General features: G+C 37.0%; 1 long non-coding RNA gene across 5 annotated transcripts in view; it reads left to right on the forward strand.

Moving 5' to 3' along the window:
- LOC125320063 overlaps positions 1-24994 on the forward strand; it is a 111105-nt gene that overhangs the window by 2504 nt on the left and 83607 nt on the right. For all 5 annotated transcript variants that reach the window (XR_007200982.1, XR_007200981.1, XR_007200985.1 and 2 more), the window contains exon 2: positions 1678-1804. This is a non-coding gene — a long non-coding RNA (uncharacterized LOC125320063). The remainder of the gene's footprint in view (positions 1-1677; positions 1805-24994) is intronic.

Raw genomic sequence — 24994 nt, forward strand, 5'->3', positions numbered from 1 at the left:
AGCATCTCTCTTATGAGGAAGGGCTGAGGGAGCTAAGCCTATTCATTCTTGAGAAGAGAAAACTGAGATGGGATTTCTTTTATTCATTGCAAAATTCTCAGCTGAAATGCCAGGGGCAATAAAGTTTAGGCTTTGTTAAAAGTAAAAACAGAGAAAGAGAGAAAGGCAACTCTGAGACTGTATTTATAATGCTGTTTTTTCTTTCAAACTATGTGGATATTGCTTCGTTTTTTGCCCTTTTGTTCTCCCCCTCCATTAAAGAGAAGGTCCTGGGAAATACTCATAACAGCTCATAATTATTTTCCATCTCTCTTCACCCACCTCTATGGCTAAACATTCTGGGAAATAATACATACAAAGTTGCTTTCTTCAGGAATTACAGTTACCATGTTATTTTTCCTGGCATTTGGACATACTATGATAAATAAAATAGAAAAATCCCTACCTGGCAAGGGTGCCAGGTTGGCAACCGTGTGGGTAGGAAAATCCAGCTTCACTGCATTTTTTATCTTTCAGTTCATCATTGCACAGAGAAGTGTATTGCCAGAGGATCAGTGTCTGGATATTTTTGTTATCTTTTCCATTTCCAGATATGAGGAAAAATAGACTGGATTTAGTAATTTATGAATCACAAATATGTTTTCAAGCAAAAATGATGGCAGATTTATTTTATGAAAAATCTGAAGCATGGATGAATGAGAATCTTAGTACTCTATAAATTACTTTAATGCCATATGGACAATACGATTACTATTGCAAGCAATATCAAAGGGCCATTAATCATGAGAGATTCATTGGAAAAAAAAAAAGCCAAACCAGTGAAAACAACAGAATAAACTATCTTGGAAGTCAAACATCTCTCAAGAGTGTTGATAATTGGGTGGCTTAGTTTTCTGAGAAACTATTCTTTTGTTTCTTAACATCTTCAAGCATTCTTGGAAGGGACATTATGCCTACATGGAAGATCCCAATGGAATCTGAGGATAATAATTTTTAATATTTTAAATTCTGCTTTATTTCTGTCAACTGAGAAAATAAATTTTTGGATTTACTGGCTTGGTTCCAGTGGTTCTTTTTTCTCTTCTGTAAATAAAAATTCTCTGTGGACTTGAAAAAGGCAAGTCTTGGTTCAGCACTATGTATGTCTTCCATGTTTTAATGAGTCTGTGCATTCAAACACATAATGTGATACTTTGAGATGTACATTACTCCACTTGAGACTAAACAATGTAGCTTACAAGATTGCAGATTAAAGACTGTCCATTTTATGAACACCTTTTTTAATTTTTAGAGAGAGCAATAAAAGCTGGAGTACATAAATTTGTTATTCATCCTATTAAAACTCGTTTTCTGTTACCTATATTTAGTTACAGTGGGCTATTAAATATAATTACCTAGCACTTCTGAAAGTCAGTTTGCTATGGAAAAGTAATGTAGCTATTAGAATGACAGTTTTTTTAATGTACAGATTTAAAAGCACAATCTAAAACTTTAGAAGAAAGTAAGAGCTGTATCATGGTTCCCTCAACATACATGAAACACAGGGAAGCTTCTGTGTATATTACATGAGCTATTACTGATACCTAAAGAGGCAGAAAATTATTCATATCCCGGTTTTGTTTCATTTTTCTGTGCTTTCTTTTCAGAAGACTTATGGTTGTTTTCTAACATTCACAGTGTTCTTCTGCCTATCTAAAGGAAGATGGTCAGGTCATTTTCTAAATTTGTATGTAACTGCAGAGCTGAGAAGATTTACTGAACTCAGAATCTGGAAGATAAACACTCAGGACCTTCAGGCTCAAAGGTACTTGCTTTCTTATTTACTGCTAGTTGAGTGTCTGAGAGAAAGGCAATAGCTTTTTCCAAGTTTGGTAATATCAGACTTTGCTGAAGTAGATACTGCTTGAAATGTCACCTTCAAGTACAAATTGAACATGTTATTTAATTAAGACTTTCTGGTCAATTATTCAGACTGCAAAATAATGTAACATCCAGATACAACTCCTGTAGGAGCAAGACCTTTTGAGGATTTACGGTGAAAATACCTACAGAATATTTCAAAATTAACTGAGGAGTTATCTTACAAATATTTTGCAAAATTCACTAACTGATAATCAAGAAATATACTGATAATCTAAGTAGCAATTTTTCATCTAAGGTAATATGTGTTTGCTGTTTTGGTTTGATGCCACACAGTATTATTATCAGAACTGTTCTCAAGATAAAACACGAAAAACCCACAAAACCAGAAAAAAAACCACAAAACCAAACAAAAACCTCCAAACCAAAAAAAAAAAAACCCAAAAAAACGAACCCAAGAAAAAAAGCCTTTTCACAAAAGCCAAATACTATGACACTTAAAAGAAAATTGAGATTTTTGCACTGGTTAGTTAGGTAGAAGTTATAGATGAGGTAATTGAGTCTGACTGGATAAATTGCCTTTAGTTTTATCTTTCTGGACAGCATGACGTAGTTGACATATCCCACCACACAGAGAAGCATATCACTTGTGTGTGGGGTGAACAAATCCAGTCAGCAATATAGTCTCCTGGGATTATTGTCAGTGACAGAATACACACTGCTAACAGCTGTCATGCTCTTGGAAGAATGCTATTTTGCAATCCTTAAAAATATTAGTTTTAAAACAGATTCACAGACAAATCCTAATTTCATGTTAGGAATGCAGTATCACACCAGTCCAGCCTTGTCAAGAAGCGAGCAAGAATTTGTGTTGTTTAGTGCTGTACTTTCCACTGGTCCGTGAAGTACCAGTACCACTAACTTTTTTGTTAGTTCATAGTCAGGTTTCCCTCACAGTCTAAGATAAAGCCAGTTTTCTTGTTGTGAGGGCTCCTGCCTGAACACCTTTCCTGGGGATGTAATGAATAGGAAGCCAAGGCATTGCACAATGGGTGCCAGATGTCACTTCACAATTTCTCCTCATAACGGAAAAATGTGCCTCCAAATTGAAGAAAGCCTGAAAGTTCTTGAGACAGTTGCTGTCCAGATATCCTTGATGGGATATCTAGACATTTGATCTTGCCAGCACAGCCAGAGGAAGGTGAAGAGTTGAGGGATGCCTGCAGCAATTATCAGGACAGCAAGTTCCTTGCTGGCACAGGGAAGTAGCTATGTCTTACGTGCAAGAGACTTTACAAAGACTTCTAGGAAACCATCCCACATCCTGAGTTGTGAATACTGACTTCTTCAGGAAAGGAAAGAAATGGAGAGGCAGCTGCACCAGAAATGAAACTTAAGGTATTCACAAGATGTGAAAATTTCATAACTAATTATTTTCTAAGAGCCCATTTACTGACAGATGAATAAATAAAATTATAAAAAGTTTGGCTGAAAAATACTACCACTTGAAGTCATGTCCTATTTGATTGCATGTCATCAAATCAAGTGGAGAACTGACAATATCTGACATGTAGAAGGTTGTGGCCAGCAAAGCATAATGCTAAATGTCAGGAAAAAGATACAATAAATCTGAAATCTGTTGTATCACACAGAAAGGTAGTATTAAAAGTCAAGGACAACCAGTCATCTATTCCAAAATCTTTGGTAAATATCCTGTGTGAACATAATTGTTATTGCCCAACTAAGTATGTTTTTATAGATTTACTTTTACCCAACTCTTTTCAGTTGGTTGAGGAGATGTGAGATAATGCAATTATTGCTAATATCAAGACAAAATAGTGGTGTGTGCTGCTCTTGAAAGGCAGCCTGGATGTACTCTGACAGGGGGAGGATACACATGGAAGACGCCTGCAACATCTGGAGACATTGGTCCAGTTTGCCCAATATCCAGCAACACTTTACACCCTATTGCAGGCTGATGTTTACCAACATCAATCATAATCATGACAGCTGCCTCCCACCCTGGTAGAAGGTGTGTGGAGGGATGTACATGCAAAGACCTGACTATCTTTCATGGTGGTCACACCATGTCCCAAAGTGCCCCAGCCCACACACCTTTAGAACACTTCTAGGGAAGGTGATTCCACCACTTCCCTGAGGAGCTTGTTCCAATGCTGGACCACCATTTCAGTGAGGAATTTTTTTCTAATATCTAATCTAAACCTCTTCTGGTGCAACTGGAGGCCATTTCCTCATATCCTGTCACTTAGTGCCCGAGAGAAGAGACTGACCTCCATCTTGCTACACCCTCCTTTCAGGTGGTTGTAGAGAGCAGTAAGGTCCCTCCTGAGCCTTCTTTTCTCCAGGCTAAACACCTGCAGCTCTTCCAGGTGCTCTTTATCCCCTTACTCAGCTTCATTGCTCTTCTTCAAATACTACTGTGGATATAGATCCTGATATACAGTCAATGGGCTTGCATGCTCAGGTTGTTGGAAAGATAAAGTGTGATTATTTCAAAATAACTTTACACAGGAAATTTTATGTAGAAATCTTAGCACTAATATTAAAATCAAATATGGAACAAAAATATTGGAAGTACTTGTTGTTGGTATGTATAAATTCTCTGATGAGATGGGATCAGATTAGTACCTTTAGTTCTTACTGTGATCTGTCCTAAATTTTTATGACTTTATCTGAGCAGTTAGAAAATATCTGGCATAGTAAAACTCCACCTGTTTTCTTAATATGGATTATAATTCTTTGTAGCTTTTGTGCTAATGTCTTGATGTTTTGCTTAACTGACAAATTTAAAATCAAAATCGAATTAACAAGGTCAAGAAATGCAAAGGAAACTATCCTTTTATATAGTACTTGCAATTGTTCATTTTATGGTAAAAAAAGTACTATATAATTCACATTATTAGAATGAATAAGGACATCCTAGGGTTTAATTCATGTAGCAAAATCAGACATATTTTTGTATAAAATCTGAAAATGAGCCATTTGTTAGAAGTTAATTTAGGTGTACAGTATTACTACTATGTTTAAAGATTTAGACCAGAAGTTTTCAATCTTTAAATATGAACAATAATTCAGTAAAATACAAATTCAGTTTCGATTTTCAAAGTGATGCTAACTAATTTATGTGGTCTTCTTAACAGCATCATTTTAAATGAGGCATAAGAATGTAATAGCAAAAATTAATTTCCATACCCAGAAAGCCTGTTGGATAATCCAACATAGGTATAATCCCAGATTATTGATGATTACGGACTGCAGAATTTTAAGTAAAATGAAGGAAAAAACTGCATAACATTTTTGTAATTAATACTTCTATCCTGCGTGCACCAATAAAGTATGCTTAAAAGTTGCTATGACAAATAAATTTTAAAGATTTTAATTTGACAATCTTTGCCTTCACCACTGGTTCAAGGCCAGAAAATAATTTTCTCTTATATTTGAAATGGGTGACACTGCCTTACTTTATAGATAGCTTTAAAAAAATACTGTAAAACCCACAGCAACAAATCACATGATAATCAGCTTAGTTTAGATTTTTCCCATATTTCAGAATAATTTATTTCTATATGCTTAATACAGATGATAAGGTTTCATTTTTGAAACCAAATAAGTCAGCTACATCCTTAAGAAAAATCACTTAATATTTTTCAGATGAATTTTTTCCTCTTAAATGTCTTTGAGATTAAAACATGTTAACATATGTGACACAACAGTTTGTTCATATTGTTGACTGTCCTGGGACAGCCGTAAAACTACAGAAATACAGGTAAGGATTTTGACATAGAATCTGGAAGGGTGTAATGAATATTGCCAGCAGACTTTCAGTGTTGAGTCACCACAAGTCCATACATTTTGTGCTAGAGCTATCAGCTGAAGAAAAATTCAGTCTGACATGATCAAACCCCACCTTAGAAACATAGCTCTTTTCAGATTGAAACCAATGTTATAGCATAGCGTGTGTGTGAAATTTTTTCAGCACCTTTCTGTTTACTTTTTCATGTTTTATATCATCTTACTATTTAGATGTCTAGAAAACAAGTCAGAGAACTTAGATGTAGGGAAAAAAATAAGGCTTTTTATTCAATTCAGAGGAAAGAAAATAAAGCCTAAAATAACACTTGGCATACTCATAAAGACATAATTTATTAAGCATCTATTAGCAAAAATAGGAAGTGCATATGTACCAAAGACACACACCATGCTACTACAGTGTATCTCTCATAGCACTACCTACTGAATGTAATCAGAGTAGAGAAGCCCCATCACAATTCCTCACAAACAGTTATGAAGGGCAGAGGACCAGCTGACACAAGCAAACTGTCACAAAGGGAGGACTTTTATTGACATGATGTAGCTACTGTGCTAGTGGTTTTCACATTGTACTTTGTTTCACCAGGGTAAAGAAAAAAAATAAAAGAAAATTACAGCCATGCTCCAGCTCTGGGTGGATATGGTACCACGAACATTTTATCTCCAAAAAAAAAGACTTCCAGACGTAGATGCTTTGGTCTGTGTTTCTGAGGTACATCTACAGATTTAATTAGCTTTCACCCTCAGAGCCTGTTAATCCTGTGCAAACTGCCTGGGTCATGCACAACCTGAGTAAGTGTTGACACTCAAGGGAAGGTAGAAGGAGAGAAAAATTAGTCAAAGCTAAGAGAAAAGAGCAAATAATTTACACTGGTACAATTTACTGGCAAATGAACAATTCTATTTTCAGGGCTTTTTTCCTTTAAGTCTGCAAGTTCTGTACAACATAGTTGTACAAGGGTCTGCTCAGAAATGAGTATCCCAAGTGGAAGAATTATATGCTGGGCAGGTAATGGCTTCATCTGTGTATAGATCTTGACAAAGGATGAAATTACATAATTTATGGTCCTGTCTGTATGTGAAAACCAGATCTTGCCTGGTAGGAGGCTGCCATTGGAATGCTGGAGTAGGTAGCAGCATGCAAGTGGTAGTAGCACATGAGCTATGAAAGTCTATAAGATGGATATGGCAGATGAAGATGGGGAAATGCTGATACTATCAAAATTTTGGTTCACCCAGACAGCCACTGGCTGTAGCACCAGGAGTGTGGTTTGAGGGTGCTGCAGTGCAAAACCACAGAAAGCATAGGTTGGAAGATACTTCTGGTGGTCATCCAGTCCCATCTCCTGCTAAAAACAAAACATCAGTGGTGTGTCATGTCACTCAAAACCTTTTTCAGTCAAATCTCCACATCTCTTCGGTTAGAAGTGCCACAGTGGAAATCTTTTCTTTTTCCCTTGCTGTAATTTAAGCCTGCTACCCTTCATTCTGTTGCTGAGTGCTTCTGCCTCCTGGTATGCCTGGTTCTCACTATCTGTGTTCTGCAACCTCAGTGCTCTCAGCCTCTCCTATTACATGTGCTCCAGTTCCACAGTTATCTTGGTGGACATCCTAAAATTTGTCAATATCTTTTTGAACTGGGAGACACAGAATAAGAATCCAGTTGAGGGTTTATGAATACTGAATGCAGGCAAACAGCCACTTCTTTATACCTGCTTCCTAGACTTTGCCAGGGCAACCTAGTATGTAGTTAGCCTTCATTACTGCAAGGACACACTGCTGACCCATCTTCAATTTGTTGTCCACTACAACCCTCAAAACTTTTTCTTTAAAGTCCCTTTCTAGCTGTCACTTTTTCAATTTGTTCCTCACATGGACATGACTGCAAGTGTTGTTGAATTTTGTGATTACTATCATCTCTTTAGATAATAATCTTGAGTTCCTTTTGACCTTAGTAGGTCCCTTCAAATAGCACTGATCCATACAGGTGAGTCTCATTTGCAAATTTGCAAAGGAACTACATCCCATCATGTGAGTTGCTAAAGACATTAAATGGTCTTGGTTTCAGGATCAGCCCCTGTCAAATTGCCTGACAGCATTTGTAACCAACATTCCAGCTGTCATCACTAGCTCCTGAGCATAACAATCCTGTCACTTTTTAAGTCCCCAGTAGTCCATTCATCCAGTCTGTACCTCTCTCTGGTTATGAGGATGAGAGACAACATTCTGAAAAGCCACAGTGAAGGTTAAAAATAGCTGCTGCTCTCCACCTGTCAGCCAACACACCAAGAAAGGGCAGGAAGGTTGGTCATGCACAGGATGCTCTTCATAAATCTAGGCTGACTATTCCAGCCTTGTTGTTTTTGAATATGTGTGCTCTATGGGTAGAGACTCTGTCATGAAGTGGAGCATGTAATTAAAATCCAAGTGCCCTAATATTTCCTTCTAACATAGCAGCTAAGCTGTGTGCTTTGAGTGTGCCTCAATAGCTTGGTGCACCAAGGAGTCAGGAAATAAAATGCTTTCAAAGACATCTGAAGAGCAGTGAGGGTTCCCCCTCTGGGCCAAGTAGGACCACACTGGTTAATACATCCAGCTATGTATGACGAAGAAGTACTTCTTTCGGTAGAAAAAGTACTCTGCCTTGTACTTGGCTTGGCTCATGCAAACTGGATTTAGGCCATAAATCATGGAAGTGCTTATTTGGGTTTTGGATTTAAAACCTCCCTTTTGAATGCTGTAAAGAGCTATTCTGTCTCACACTTCATTAAAACTGGTATTCTGATTCTCTATATCTTACAACATTCCAGTTGCCTCAAAGTGTGCGTTATTTTTATATGATCATGTGGAGATTTCATAAGGAGAGTGATCTCACATCCTGTATGCATTGCTTTTTTAACATCCTGACTGATGGATGGTATATTTTCGGCACAGCATTCAGAGCAAGACATACTATATAGATGAGAACAAAATTTACAAAGCTTATAATAATTTTTTTACTTTCTTGACTTGCACTTGGAGCCCAGCCCAATGACAAAAAAAAAAAAAAAAAAAGCCTAGAAAAAATTTTCAAGATTACATGCCATGCAGTTTTTTTCTTTCTTTACAAATAATGCTGGTGTTTTTTAAATACTTGCTTTGAAACGGGTATCTTGCCCTAATACTCCATAATTTTAAACCTGACTACCACTGCCCTCAGTTAAATTACAAAGTTGTTTGCGTGGGTTGATTTTGCGCAACTAGTCTGTGCTGCTGGCATATACATTTCACGTTTTGTTAGAATAATTAGATTAGAATGTTTTACAGGGTCAATATTAAACATTGTTAAAAGGAAAATTATTTTTCCCTAACTGCAATCTGTAACACCTCACTAGAAAAAAAAAAATTTAATTTCATCTAGCAGTGGGATTACCCATCCATTAAAGTAGTCTTCCAAGACAGATGAAATGTGCTGTTTCTAGTTTGCAGTATTTTGAAATTCAGATCCAATTTTTCAGAAGATTCTATTTTTTTGTGTGTGTCTTTCATAGAATCCAGTCCATAGATGTACCCTAGTAAGGATAAGGAAGCTCTGTCCCAGGAACTTAAAGCCTTTTGGTTCTTCAAGAAGGCTCTAGGTCACTCAGGACTTCCAGATAGTCCACTGTAGCCCCAGGAGCCAAAATCCTGAAAGCCAAGAAGGAATTTGAGGAGACCAGGGATTCTTAAACTACTTTTAGGAAATGATAGTCATAAAATACTGACTCAAAAAAACCCCAACCAGTAATCCGGTTAAATATTATCTTCTATTAAATAGAGGAATCCAAATATTTAGACTTTGTCTTAGGATCCCTATCAATAACCACGAAAATTATATATCAATGTTCACTTTAATGCAGAGTTGTCTACATTCACAAAAAATTTTTTACTGGAGACATGGCTCTAGAAAGACAACACTGATTTTACTGGGGCAGCAAAGTTGGAGGGAACATAGCAACTCAGTGAACAACATGATGAGCTTTGACATATGCACTGTGCGTTCCACAAATGAGTTGTCCAAACCAGTCAACTCTACAGCAGAAATGGGCTGAAGAAGAGAAAGAAATGCATATAGCCAAATACACTAATCAGAGATTTTTCTACCAAATTACTATTGAAGTCTCTTGACAATAAACAAAGGCATACTAATTTTAAAGATTTAATTTTTTAAATGAAATTGTGTACTGAAATGCAGAGATATATTTTTATTCTGGGAGGAAGCAGTTCGCGTAAAGAAGTGTGAGAAAAGCGCTGTAAATCTCCACTTAAGTAAACCAAAGAAATAAAAAAGAGGTGAATATGAGCTTGCAATATACCAGAATTATATAGAGTACAGTGTTTTGAGTTAGGAGGGATCTTTACAGGTCATCTTGTTTAAACTTGCCAATAGATCAGGTTGCTCAAAGACCTATCTGACCTGAACACTTTCCACATCTGGCCTTGAACACTTCCAGAAGCTTCCCTCTCTGGCTTTCTTGTAGGCCCCCTTCAGGTACTGGAAGGCTGCTATAAGGTCTTCCTGAACCTTTCTTTCCTCTGGCTGAACAACCCCAGGTCTTGCAGCTTTTCTTCATACTAGAGGTGCTCTAGCCCTCAGATCATCTTTGTGGCCCTCCTCTGGACACACTTGAATAGGTCCATGTCCTTCTTATTCTGAGGAACCCAGAGCTACATATAGTACTCCAGGTACAAGGGCAGAGCAGAGGGGCAGAGTCCCCTCCCCACCCTGCTGCCCATGCTGCTTTGGATGCAGCCCAGGACCTCTGGGCTGTGAGTGCACATGGCTGGGTCATGTCCTTTGCATCGGGGCTGCTTTGCCCAGCCTGTTTTATGTTTGCAATTGTCCTGATCGTGGTGCAGGACCTTTGACTTGGCTTTCTTGAGCTTCATGAGAGAACCTTATCAGAGACCTGCTTCACAAGCCTATCAGCATCCCGCTGGATTGTATCCTTACCCTACTGCATGTCTATTTTACCACACATCAGTACAATTCCCTTGTAATGAGCAGGGACAGAATGGTATGATACATGAAATCATATAATTTCTAAATAAAGCTCCTCTTACTGTTTTTCTAACTTTTACAATTTTTTGCTGTTATAGAAACCAAAAGTTTTCAGAAGCAAGAAAAAAAGAAAAAATATAAAAGAGCGCAGTATCAATTCCACTGGATTTTGACCTGCCTTTTTTACAATTAACAGCCTTTCTAGAAGAAACAGAAGAAGATTATAAATTTATTATTAGTCTAATCCAGAGCAGAGGGAAAATCAGAAAAGCTTATAATCATGCCAACCAGAAAACCTGCTTTCAGGTCTGCCTTCAAACTGAAGAAATCCTTTTTATGCACAAAATCGTTCAAGTTTTAAAATAATTCTGTCATTCCAAAGCAAATGAAAGGGATAACTTCTCAGGGAAAACTCTTCAATTCATTACCGTAAAGGAGGCCTATCAGTATAACAGTAATGTGTTATTTAATAACTTAAGATTCTCATGTGAACATCAGTTTGTGGCTGAAGTGAACCCTGTTCCTCAACAGAACATTCATGCAATATATGGGACAAGAAACAGAAAAATTATTCTGACTGTATTGTGGAAGTTTTCTGGGTGTTTTTACTCAAGACTGCTTAATGAACTCAAATTAACTTAAGGCTTAAGAATTCCAAGCTTGTGGTAGCAGAAATAGACAGGACACTTTGACATATAATGTCATTATATTTTGTATCTGTAGCATGGCCTCACCTCTTGAACCTTTCGTTCTTTTAATGTAACTGAGAACCTGCCCTTGTCTTTTCTGTCCATTGTTGCTCATTCTGTTGTACACTTCTGAAATGCCATGGAGATATTCTTCCTGAGGCAGGGAGCATAAAAGCCCTAATTTCCACAACAATGTGATGTAATCTGACAATGCGTCATTAAATGTCATCTACTGTAAACCTGAAAAAAGGCAAATAGCTCTAGCAAAGATTGTGTAGTAGCACAACACAGCCCTACTTCACTATATAGAGAAAAAAAATCACTATCCTGACCTGCAACTAAATGTCACTTTTTACCTTTGCTATGCTTACTCAGTTAGGAATGCTCAGTGTCTTGCTGCCATAATAACAAAAAAGACCTGAAAGTGATAAAGAATAAATAAATTACTGGTGGAAAATAAAGCACATTCTATTTACAAAATACTTTAGCTATAGTTAACTTGCAGAAACAAATACTCAGTATTATTTTATCCCATATGATATGCTTTACTTCCAGGTTAAAAACTTTTTGCTGTTGATTTTACATACCTTTTCAAGCTAAATGTAACCTTCATGCTTGATAAGAATGAGAACACCTTTTTTTTTTTTTTTTTTTTTTGCATACATTAGAAATCTGTTAGAGGGCTTCATTTCAGCTGGAATGAGTAACATCCTGTTCTTACGCACTAAGCTATATTTCTCATCAAAACCCCTTCACACCATTGTGGAAGGAGGAAAATGGCTGGTGAAGCAGCATACAATTTCTTTTTTTTTAGTAACTGCTGCTTTATTCTTTGCTTTTATGTGGAACTAACATTATGAAAAAGAGATGTTTTATGTAGTAGTTACTCTGATGTATTTTAAGCAGCCCGAGACTGGGAAATCTTGACATAATGAACAGTTTCTGCTTTGATAAAAGACAAAAGAACTTTTTTTACTAATTCTTATCCAGACTAAATAATTGCCTGAAATATGATGATTTTTTTTTTAGCATTTTGGATTTCTACCAAACGTGAGGAGATCAGCTTCATTTTTATGGTTTCACTTCATTATTAGGTCAGAATTATGTTGCGGTGTCCATTTGCTGAAAGATTAATTTAGATTAAGTTTTATAAAGATACATATTATAAAATGGGAACATAAGGCTAAATGTTTTGGCGTGGTTTTCATTTGCAAAATGACATTTTTTCTGATCTGTTCAGTTAAATCAGGTAACTGAAGGGTTTTGAAGCTTAGCTGCTACCTAATGAACTTTTACAAAGAAGCAAAGACAACTGCATAATTCTGAACTTAACGCATACCACTGAAATTAAAAGTTTGTACTAAGTACATCCTCCTCAGGATGGGGAGTGCACAGTGTCCTTTTCCAAGGAGACATCAACGTCCATTGCAAGACTCTCTCATGTCTTGGGGTAATGACCTGCCTGGTGCCACCCAAGCTTCCCATCACACTGGAAGGGAAGTTGCTGGGTGGGCTCTGCTGCAAGACTGCTTCCCAAACACAGCTACTGACCTGTCTCTACGTTTTTCTTCCCACTCCTTCCCTAATACATCCCTTCCCCTTTTGTAGAGCAGGCATGACCCCATGGACCCTAAGTTTCAAAAATGTTCCTGTGCTTCTATCTTGGGGTGACCCCAAAATTGTCCAGTCCTGCTCAGCTTCCTTGCAGTACTTAAGGCCATGGTGCTCTGTTCTCCAGAAAACAGGGAAAAGATAATTGTCCTTTCTGAGTGCTATTTAATAATTAAATTGGAAAGAAGTGTTCATCTTCTTCCTTGGCTGCAAGAAAAAACTAAAAATATAGAGGCAAAATGTGAAAAGAACAAAGTTGAAGTGATAAAATAAAAATATCAATAAATAGAAAGGAACTATTATATAATTTTGGATGGAAATTCAAAAAATATGATGCATAAAACCAATGAAAATTACCTAAAATGAAGAAAAAAAATCTTTCTCTCATGCTTCCCTCTACTCTCGAACTCTGTGATACCTTCTTTCAGAGTCAAATATCACAAGTATTTATCTTTTATAAATATGAGTGAACTCACAATATGTAGCAAATCTGTATGCTCTTCTATAAAAGAACTGTTAAATACTGCATGTTAGGAGATAAATGCCTTAGAAAAATAATTAAAAGTTAATAAAATATTTGCTGGTGATCAGATTCAAATATTTTAGAGGAAAATTATATCAAAAAAATCAACTAGCATAATTAATTTCCATCTTTTTTTCTTCAGAAGTTTCACAAGCTAATGGATCATTCTAGCTGAAGCTTCTAAACATTTTCATTCCCTCTAATGCAAGACCAAAACACTACATAAGTCTTAATGATTAGTTGTTTGCTCTAGAAGGAACAGAGTGTAGGCATATGGCATTCTCACAGAAGTGCTAGCATTGAGGCACAGGACTTGTGGTTCTTTCGTGCAACAGTTCATTTCAATTTGAGCAGCACTGCTGCTTCATGACTGTAAGAAATGTACTCTAAGCTTCATAGTTATAACAGGAATCAATATATATCATTGACAATTTTATCTAAATTAGAGTTAATAAGGACAATTATAATTTTCCTAAAAAATTGAATCTTTTTTTTAATTATGAGATAGACATATTCACTGTTAGTAGCATATATATTGGTATAAAACTACCTTATGAAAGTAATGAAATACTGTGATTAAAGCAGTATTTGCTTATGAGGTACTAGATACAGTTGATTTAGAGCTGAATGCATTTTGATTATATCATATAGCAATATAACATTATAATAATGAAATTTACATTTTATTTCAATTTCTTTATGACTCTCAGAAAATTCAAACTATTACATCTCTTCCTGGAATACCTATTTTATTTACATTTGGAGTAGGGATAAGTTGTGACTGTTTTGCATCAACAAGGAAAAAGAAATAGAAAAAAGTATTCACTTATAGCATGTTTTCATTTCAAGAGTGAATAATTTGATAACAAACAATTCTGAGACAATTAATTATGAATCACCACCCTCTAATACACTTCAGCATATTTTCTTCAACTCTATGTCTATTTTTCATTGTAGAGGAAGACTAGAAATGTCATCTGTATGTATGAGAAAAAATTTATTTGTGGATTTTAAGTCATATTTCCTAATTACAGTTCCTCAATTAGTTACTGTTCCTCATGCATTTATATTTAGTAACAATGTGCACATCCTTGTCACCTAATACTTCTAACAAGTCACAACTGCTGTATTTGAGCTGACTCAGTTACTTAGGCTCTCTGAATTAAATAATGATAGTCTGTCCCCCTGAACATTTAAGTTCCAAAAACATGAGAGATAAACCAAAACATGAAATCTGAAAAGGCCGTGTCAGAAAATATAAAGTCACATCTCAGCCATAAATTCATTGAAATCATGACAGCAGTATCATGCAACAAAGTCATTGCTGAAAGACTAGTTCAGTTCTACTTAATTGTATTTTCTGTACAGATGGAATTAATGATTTTTTTTTCCCACTGAATGAAACACAGCTGTGGCTAAGAAAATATCTTCTAGAAGTCTGCTTATGAAAAGGGCTTTGGGAATAAAAAAAAAAGAGATAGCATGAACCTTTTGCTGTGTAAGAGGAAGTGAAGATTTCTCTTTAGCACACAAAAAAGATCTGACTGTTCTTCCTCACACAAGTTTGAGATTGAAGTGATGTCACTGAAGTCAGCTAGAGTCACATCAATGTAGCAATGATTTATACAGTGGAGTGAAAACCCTAGACTTGGTTTTTAAAGTACATAAGAGACCTACAGATGATAAGCTAGTATTCTATTAGAGAATGAGAGGAAGAAAGGCAAATAAGAGAATAGAAATATTAAAAATTATTGCACTGCTACAAGGTATAGCTCTATAAATCTTGTTTCATGTGTATTAAACGATAGGCAGTCTTGGGAATATTTTCCTACCCTATGACTCAGATTCAAAATTGATCATATCTAAGGTCTGAAAAAATGTGGTTAACTTTTATTTCCTATTCATTTTCATTTTTTAAGCATCCCCAATTCCAGAATTTAGCCAGGTCTCCAGTAGGGAACTGCCAGAGTGTGTCAATAGACTTCTCTAAGCATCTCCACAGTAAACAACTAGACAAAAAAGAAACTCAAATGACCCAACAAAAAACCAATTAAAATGCTCAGCAAAAACCCAGTTAAAATGCTTTTGCTTTTGTCTTAGATAATATCCAACTTTTACAGATCTGTGTACCTCAGCTGGATCTGTGAGCTCTTGAGAAAATGAGAGATGTGCCCTATCCCAGCTCTGAGAGCTTCTGCTTTATGATCAACTTAGGTAAAAGCACAAACATCTTTGATTCCTCCTTTGGAACTCAAGCCTGAGATCACCTATACAGCTTGTGGTCAAAACAAATTGCAAATTAATGACTGAACCTTCTCTTCTGCCCACTGTTTGAAACACAAATCACATGTACCATCAGTGCTTTCAAAGACCTCGGAGTATCTTATTGGAAAGTAACAAGGATTCCTGAAATCACAGCAAGATAGAAGCTCTGCAACATCATCTGTATTTCAAAAAAAGCACACAGACAACTCAAATCTTAGCTGCTTGGATGTCTCTTGCAAGATAGTGGTTAGACAGATTTTGTCAGTGGTGTAAGATTTTGGCATATCTTGAAAGTACAACCAGCAGCAGCTGGAACATGGCTTGTGCTCAGTCAGCGGGGATCTTTCCAAAGTCAGTGAACCTAGATCTGGTCCCATTGCAGGGAACAGACCTGCAGCGCTCATTAGGTTGTGGCATTAGTATCTTCTAATAGAATTTAATTATATGCAAAACTAATGCTTAGACAGTGTGCGCCTAGTACACAAAGACTCTGAAAACGGAGACTTGAAAAATATTAACATCTACTATGTATCAAGATGAGAGGAAAAAAAGCTTTACCAAATGCCATAAAATATCAGTGGCAATAAGGTTTTTAAACCTCTCTGAAATTTTGTTCTTCCTATAATGAACTATGATACAGTTAACATTTCCCTGAAGACGGATGAGTAAATGAAGTTCAGTTTACAGTTATATTCATTTGCGTATGCAGTCTTTTATGTATACTAGTATTTTCCCTAATACAAAGTGTTTTAAAAACTCAATAATTTCTTCCAAGTATGTCTATTTTACCAATAAACAGTATTTTTAACACCAGCAACAATGTTGCTAAATTATCATAAATTAGACTGAATTGATACCACTTAATTGTACCACTATCCTATTGATTCATTACAGTATTGTGCTGCTATGTCTAACTTACTGTTGAGCACATTTTGTAAGTGTATTGGGTCTGGCTGAGGTAGAGTTCATTTCCCCTTAGCAGCCCCCATGATGCTGTGCTTTGCATTGGTAGCTGGAAGGGTGCTGATAACACACCAGTGTTTTGGCTACTGCAGAGCAGGGCTGTCCCTCTAACATTCCCTCCACATCAAGGGGCTGGCAGGGAAGAAGATCCTGGGAGAGGACACAACCAGGCCAGCTGACCCGAATTAACCAAAGGGATATTCCACACCATGTGGCATCAGCCTAGATATGAAAGGTAAGGGAAGGAGGAGGAATGGGGGGACATTTGTTGTTCTACAATGTTTTCCTTCCAGAGCAAATGTGTGCTGAAGCCCTGCTTCCCAGGAAGTGTCTGAACATTGCTTGCTGATGGGAAGTAGAGACTGACTCTTTCTTCTGCTTATGTGAGCACAAACTTTTGCTTTTCCTGTTTTTTTTGCTTTAGTAAACTTCCCTATCTCAGCCTACTAGCTGTTTTCTATCTAATTTCTCTCTACCCTGTCCTGCTGAGAAAGGGAGTGATAGAGCACTTGGCATCTGGCGCTCAGCCAAGGTCAAACCACTACAGTAAGTAATGATGAAATGTGTATAGATATTAATATTTACAAAAAAATATAGATATTTTCAGATATTAGGAAATGTCAGTAATACTTTGGGAGAAGATGATCTGACTCCTTCCAAAACTATTTTCCAAAGGTCTTTCTCCCTTCTAAGAGACTAAACTCACGACTTCATTTTTGTATGAGGTTAAAGAAGCAGAATTAAATGATCAGACCAACTGCACAGTGTGCTGTTTGCTCATTCCTATATTTAAAAACAATGAAGCTGTCTTTTCAAAGAAATAATGTTTTTTTAAATATATTGATGTGTGCATAATTCGAACTGCTTCTCTTCATGCTCCATGGAGGATGAGATCACACATTCTTTGGCATTGTTTTATCATAAAGGATGTAATTATATTTCTATAATGTCAGGTTGGCTTTTCTTTCCCAGTTTTTCACAAAATATCGCTCTTTAATGAAAGCCAAGTTTACCATTATGCTGGTTTTAACACCAGCCAGAAAATAAACTCCAAATAAGCTACTCCCCTTCACCCGCCCCATCCGGTAAGGGAAGGACAAAAGCAGAGACTATGGGTTGAGATAACAATTTACTGAAACTCAAAGCAATGGAATAAAACCCACACAATAACAACAACAGTATTAATAGCAAAAAATATACAAAAAGAGAAGGTGATTTATGCACCAAAAGGTGTTTACCACTGGGAACACAAAACCAAGATGGTGGACATCTTCCCCACACAAAGGCATTATGGCGACCATTCCTGTGTGCCTCCCACATGGGCATTGGGAACTAAGGCAAGATGGCAGGGGGGCTGCCACAGTTAGTGTTTCCCACCTCCCAGGCTTGAAACAGTGACAAACAATGGCAAACAAGCTCCCCAAAACCTAAGTCATTGCTGTCAGGTTGCACTGCTGTTCTGTTGAGCACAGTTGCTGCTGCCTGCACCACCATTTTTACTACTCTGCTGCACTGGAAGGCAGTCCCATGGGTGGCTGCCCCTTTTTCCAAACATTCTGATGTGTTCCTTTTGGCTTTGGTTTGGGCTCATCTGGGCTCCCTTCCACTTGGTTTCACCATCTCAGCTGAGCTGGGGTCCCTGCCCTCCACTCTTTTCCCTGTGGCAGGCTCCATGCCAGTGCTGTCAGTTCAGCACTGGTGTGAATTCGCTTTTTTTCTGCTTTTCTTTCAGCAACATGTCCTGTAGCCATGCTCTGGAGAAAACGGGGCTGGGCCAGTTCTTGAAGGGTTTGGTGTCAACACTTTCCTGCTGGAGAGGGGGAGGCAAAATTATGCACTTTTGGTGGGGTGTTTAGTTTTCTTCCTTAAACCAGGCCCCCAGCACTGATGTGACTGGTATAGAATAACAACCTGGCCATGCCCACACTGCACTAAGTGCCACCCTCTCCCTGCCACCAGGACAGGCATCAATTCTGACCTGCTTGAGATACAACCTTTTAAAAGTCCTCCACCATACATCACTTTGTTCATTCTCATCACCTAAATTACAGATTTTTTTTTAACTCTGTTTATCCTATTTTTACTGAATTAATGGTTGTAATAAGGTAACCACTAAATGAAAATCAAGATTTTGTGATTGCTGAGAGTTTGCAGACTCATTAGAACAGTCACTAAAAGGATCAAATAGTGACAAATATCATAAAACAAAACAAGTATCATGGCAGAAAAAGTTTTTAGTAGATGGTGTACCTCACAACTTCTATTTGTGATACTCTTACAGTATGTCATTACCTACTCTTAGAGAGATGAGTCAGACAAATTGAACCAAACCTATTGCTAAATCCTCCCCTTTAAGAGTCATCGTCCTCTCACCATGCTTCAGATTTCACTCTGGAGACAGAACTGAAACAATAGTGAGGTGTTTCAGAAGATAACCTCTTATCTGATTAACTGCTCTCACGTATCAGATCTGTAACATCTGCTATGGCCTTAAATCTGCTACCATCAACCATCAGCTCTGTAACCTGAGGACAAGTATTGCCAGATAAAAGAAGAAAGTGAAACTGGGTGCTTTACTGAAAGGCTCTGTTCCAACACTCCTGTTTAATTCCCTCCCTCCACACACAGACACATACACTTCTGATTAAACCAATAGTGCCTCAGGATTAAGTGATAAGTGAAAATGTATGCATGAAGGCTTATTTGTGGCTTTGACCTTTCTTTAAATGCTGTGTTCTGTATAAGAGAAAATAAAACCACACACAAAAATGACTCAAACTTTAGACAAACCAACATGACAGAGAACTTTCCAAATTCTCTTTTGCATGGGAAAGATCATTACAAAGATTTCAGAGACAAAGTTGAACCTGTTTTCCTAAAAGAAAGAAAAGAATGGGCCAGAAAGCTTAGTGTAGATTCTTCAGAGGAAAAAAGAATAGCAATCTTTTTCTTTGCAGTAAAAACCTGTTTAATTTAGACCATAGTTAAACCAGTAAATCCCTGAGTTCTGAACATATTATCTGACAGTTACCTTTGAATGTAGCCCAATGCTCGGTTGCCTACTTTAGGAGTGAAGTGTGGGTCCAATTCCACTTGTGGGACCCCAAGTGTCTCAGTATGTGTGACCTACAGCAGTACACCATTATTTCCATGCATCGCCCACTCCTGCTGTGCTGTATAACCACTGCATTCTTGTTTGATCTCAACACTTGGCAGTATTCACTAAACTCGTTTGCTCTACTCTTTCTAAATTCCTATCAGAAACACAGGACCTGTCTTTATTAAAAGTTACAGTGAGATGAGTAAATAAACTCATTTCCACTTAGGGGTTTTGTGTTCCTGCGTGATTAATCCTATACAAAATAAATGTGGACATATAGGAGTTTCCACTCTTCATTTGGAACAGAATGCACACTCTTCACTATAGACTTTGCCTATTATACTTTCTCAGGGCAGGAATACTTTATTAAAATATGTATGGTATAGAGAAATCCAATTCTCAGGGGCATGTGTTATGCCCATATTTTTAAATGAAAAACATCTGCAACATCATGAAAGCGTATTTGCATAAAAATTAAGTTAGCACATGATGCAAACTTAATTGCACTTGCACTCAAGCTAATTCTAACTGTATGTTCACAAAAATCACATTTAAAACTTTCATAATCATTGCATTAAATACAGATACTTAGATGAGAAATGAATTAGTAAAGCTATGTAATATTTAAGTAAATAATTCAACATGAAATGCTTGACAGTCTTTGGATTTAATTAAAATAATACAAAAGAAGAATGTAAAATGACAATATAAAGTATAATTTTAATTTTGCCTTTATACCAAAATGACCTTCAGCATAGTATCTACTGATGAATAGCTGTTATATAAGAACTAAAGGGAAATACCATGTGCATTTCCATGTTACTAAGCAGCCCTCTGAGCCACTCTTTCTTCCACTTCACCTTTGCCTCTTTGCTGCTAGATGTTGTTCAAGCACTCTATGTGAAAATGAAGGAGAGGGAAAATGGAAGGAAAAAGGTGTATCATGAAACATAGAAAAAGGAGTTAACTGGAGGAGGAAATGGTAGCATATGTAACCAGCAGGGAGGAGCTGAGCCAGTCCATGAGAGAAGTCTGGCACACTGTCAATACACAGAAGCAGTTCAACAAGGAATAATTCAATCTAAACACCTTTGGTGCCCTTCCTTTCCAATAACTGTTCAGCCTGCATACCTCGGTTTTGACAGCAGAAAGAGTTTTAAGGAAAGCAGTGGACACTTCTGTCAGATCATGGTCACTGTTCCACCTGTTCCTCTCTGAAGCCAGGGTGTATCTGAAAGAATGGCCAGCCATGCCCAAGCTGTTCCCACATACTAAGGATACAAAACAAATGGGAAAGAAAGGTTACATCGCACACTGCTAACTATTATGGTAGTTACAACTGCATTAGATTTGCAGCAGGACAGAAATCAAAGCGAACAGAGATGACACATGTGTGAATACTATAAATAGCTTACTACTGATGAAGTGATTTGTTCTGACTGGCTCACTTGGCATCAAGGATGACACATTATCTTGGCAAATATCTCATTAGTTTTTCCAGGAGAAGCCTGGACCGTCAAGAGAAAGGGAATACTTCTACTCTTGAAACACAGTATCCAGGGTAAAGTAAAAGAAAATAAAAACTCTGCAGACACCACATATTTTCTTACATTCATTTTATTTCTTATCACAGCATTTCCTTCTGTGAAATAAGCAAGTTAATTCAATTAATAGAATAAAATTAAAATAAGAAATGAAATTAAATTAATTCAATTAATTAACTTCACTTAAAGCCACACAAAACTGTGAAGGATGTAAATGCACCTCCAGCACTCTCATTTCATTCCCTGATTTCTACTGCATTCCAGTAGAATGGAATTTAATTCCTTTAACTTGCAATGCTAAATCATACTCCTGTATATGTATCTCTGTCTCAAAAGACTTGAACTGTACTTCAACCCATAATTACCAATAATTCAGCAAATTGCACCAAAGAAATATCTACTGATTTGACACCATATATGCATGTGCTTCAGCATGATGCAGTCTTTCACAGCATCCAGTCAATTCCTGCATTATCTCAAAGAGCAAGGTTCCATTATTTTGAGACCCATTTTTGTCAGAAAAATGTGTAGAAGAGAGTCTGGACACCTGTATCTGAACTTATGGCTCTCCATCTTGGGCACTGGGTAGATGGAAACTGTCCGGTCACATGTAGCAACTCCTTGAGCCGTGTCTCTATTTGATAAGGACTTTATTAAGAATATGTTGTGGTAAGAGATGGCAACACAAACTTTTGTTCCTTAGTGCTTTTCAGGCCTGGCTGGGGACTGACAGGTTTTCTCCTTCATGACACTATTTACATTTTGTCACATTTCTAATAAAACCTGATTTCATCTGGAATAGAAACAGGCATTTCAAACTTATTCACAGTGAAAGTTTGCAAAAAAGTAACTGTGTCAGCTAAAACATTCTGATAAAATTTGACTTGACACTGCTTCACACTGTTGGGATTTTTCCACCTTTTTAAGTATTATTATGGTAACATTGAAGAATTATTCTTTCACAAAGCCTTTACATAGCAGCAGCAGTTGGTTGAAAGATAAATCCACTGAGGCTTCTTAGACTGAGCTCCAATATTCTTCTGCCTACAGACTCAGTTCTTCTGTTACCCATTGGAATGAATATTCTTTCACAGGAGATACTGAAAGAAGCCATGGACTCCATAGCAGAAAGCTTATGGAAAGAAATAAGAGTGGATGACTGATTCCAGCAGAACTGGAGAAAAAGTGTTTGTCAGAGCAAGTGTGAATGCTGCGCAGAGGAAGGAACTAACTTAACTGGGAAAAGTTACATGCAGAATTTTAAGTTTAAAATAAGTTTTCTGAAAGAAGATGTCCACGTCATTCAATGTTTCAAATGACTTCTCGAGCACAAGCTTAAGTTACATCAAAACTCTGAAAGTATAAGGAGAACACCCAGGTGTTTTCCTGTGGTTATTTAACATATACCCTTTGGGCAAACAGTAGCAGAGATGACATGATGCACTGACCTTAGCATGAACTAGCTAACCACTTATCCAAGGTGGGTTTCAGGGTTCCTCAGCCATGGTGATTCCAGAGCGATGAAGTCTTTCACCACTATGCTGCCCATACTACTTAAATACTTTAAAAATGTACACTTGTCTGTTACAGCCATAATTTCAGTAGCACAGACATGTTCTGTAATCAAATATGCCTCTTTTTAAATTTTTTTTTTACTAAGCCAGTAATGAAATACAATTATTTACCCTTATTTTATTTTTATGCCGGATGTATCTATATGCAGTTCACCAATCCTTTGTGCATCCATGGGAAAAGATGGATCTTTCTGTTGAAGGAGCGCTAAACACCTTCATTAAAAATGAAGAGCCATTAAAGTCATAAAAAGCTGCCAAAAGTTTTATTAATTTAAAAAATTAAATTTTAATTAAATTCTAATATAATTGAATTAATAGAATTTAATTAAAACTTATAAACATTTAATGTTTTACAGTAAAATCTGCTTTAAACCTGGAGACACTGAATGGTCTATTTTTAGGGGATTTTTTAAGTAAGTAACTTTTATAGAGATGGCGTTAAGACCATGTTAAATTTACTGAAAATATATTATAGGTATACGTTAGGAAACAGGCATTTAATAGAAACTGAGCAGCATAGGTTGAAATATCTATAGTGTTAAAGCAAAATTTTGGTTCAGGTGGTTCCATGCTCACTACATATCCACATGCCAGTTGTTTAAACAAGTAGGTCTCTCAGAAATAGAGTTTGATGCTTCTCACTTGCAGAACATATTTGCTTAGAAAAAAGAAGAGATAATTCTTCTCTTGAATCTCGAAGTTCCACTATTAGTCTGAAAGGAACATTCGAAAGCTCAGCTAGGTCTGACGTATGGTTACAGTCCATAGCAACTTCATTTTTTGCGTTCCAGTCACACCTCCCAACCTGTGTGGCATGCTGGCCCCTAACCTGCAGGTTTAGCATCCTCCTTTGTAGCCCTGTTTTGCTGTCTGTCCATTATGAGGTTTGTTTAGAAAATTACCAGATGCTGTGTATTTGTATTAAAATCCAGTTAGTTCACAGCTGGAAGAGGTGAAGGGAAGAAGAATATTCTTTGCCAAAGGCAGCTGAAGGAGAACATCCTAGAGACTACAAGGATGACTCTGAGAGACAAAGATGGAAGAGGCATTTATTGTAATAAAGTGTTGTAATTAAAGTGTCAGCTTTGATGTGAGAAATTGGTCAGATTACACTGCGTTTTTATTGTTGCTTCTATTTATACAGAGAAAGTAATGGCTTCCTGAGACCTCATAGGACTGAATGGTTTAGTCCCAAGGTTAGGTTATTGTCTCTGGAGTTGTTATTTGGGGTGGTCTGTGCAGCAGCATCCCGAAAACACACTTTTGAAAACATTCTTTCCTTTTGTTAGCTTAAGCAGAAGTACAGGCTCTCTAACCTGGCCCCTCAGAAAAGCATTTAAGTGGACTCAGCTGGTAACAAAGTCAAAACCCTTTAGCAGTGCTAAATTTCTAATACAGAAGCTGAACCAATTAGCTGAATATAGCCTCTGAGCTGAACATAGCTTTTTAGAAGTACCTTCACCTTCTGTTTGTCTCTCTCCTTGAAAACGTCACTAAAATCTTATATACTATGACACAGGAGGTAGAAATGTAAGCTCTTCTTTGCAATATGTAGCCACTACTTTGTGAAAGGTACAGTGTCTTGTTTGATAGAGAAAGGCCTTTTTGGCATCCTTTGCATTATCTACTAGTCAGCACATTGTATAGCACACGGTCAGCTTCTTGAGGTTTCATATGCAAGTCCGTTTCAGCTCCCTCCACTGGCTTAGTTCCTCTGAGTGAGCCTTAAGTAATTGGATGCTACAGGGAATTCATTCTATTTGTCCTGAAGGTAAAAAGAGGAAGTGGTCCTTAGAAACATAGACAAGAATATAATCACTTGTAGAAAATAAAGCTAAGAAAAGTCTAAAGAAACCATTAACAAAACATGATATAATGTTAACCCAAGTGCAACAAAAAAGCAGCATCAGTTCAGATTTAAGAAATTTTTAAATCTAGGAATTGACATTTCATGTATGAATTCTTCCTGTACACACTGCTCAGCAAAATTGCTTTTGATGCTGCATTAACCCCT

Source organism: Corvus hawaiiensis, chromosome Z (genome assembly GCF_020740725.1).
Source record: "Corvus hawaiiensis isolate bCorHaw1 chromosome Z, bCorHaw1.pri.cur, whole genome shotgun sequence".
NCBI classification, from domain to species: domain Eukaryota; kingdom Metazoa; phylum Chordata; class Aves; order Passeriformes; family Corvidae; genus Corvus; species Corvus hawaiiensis.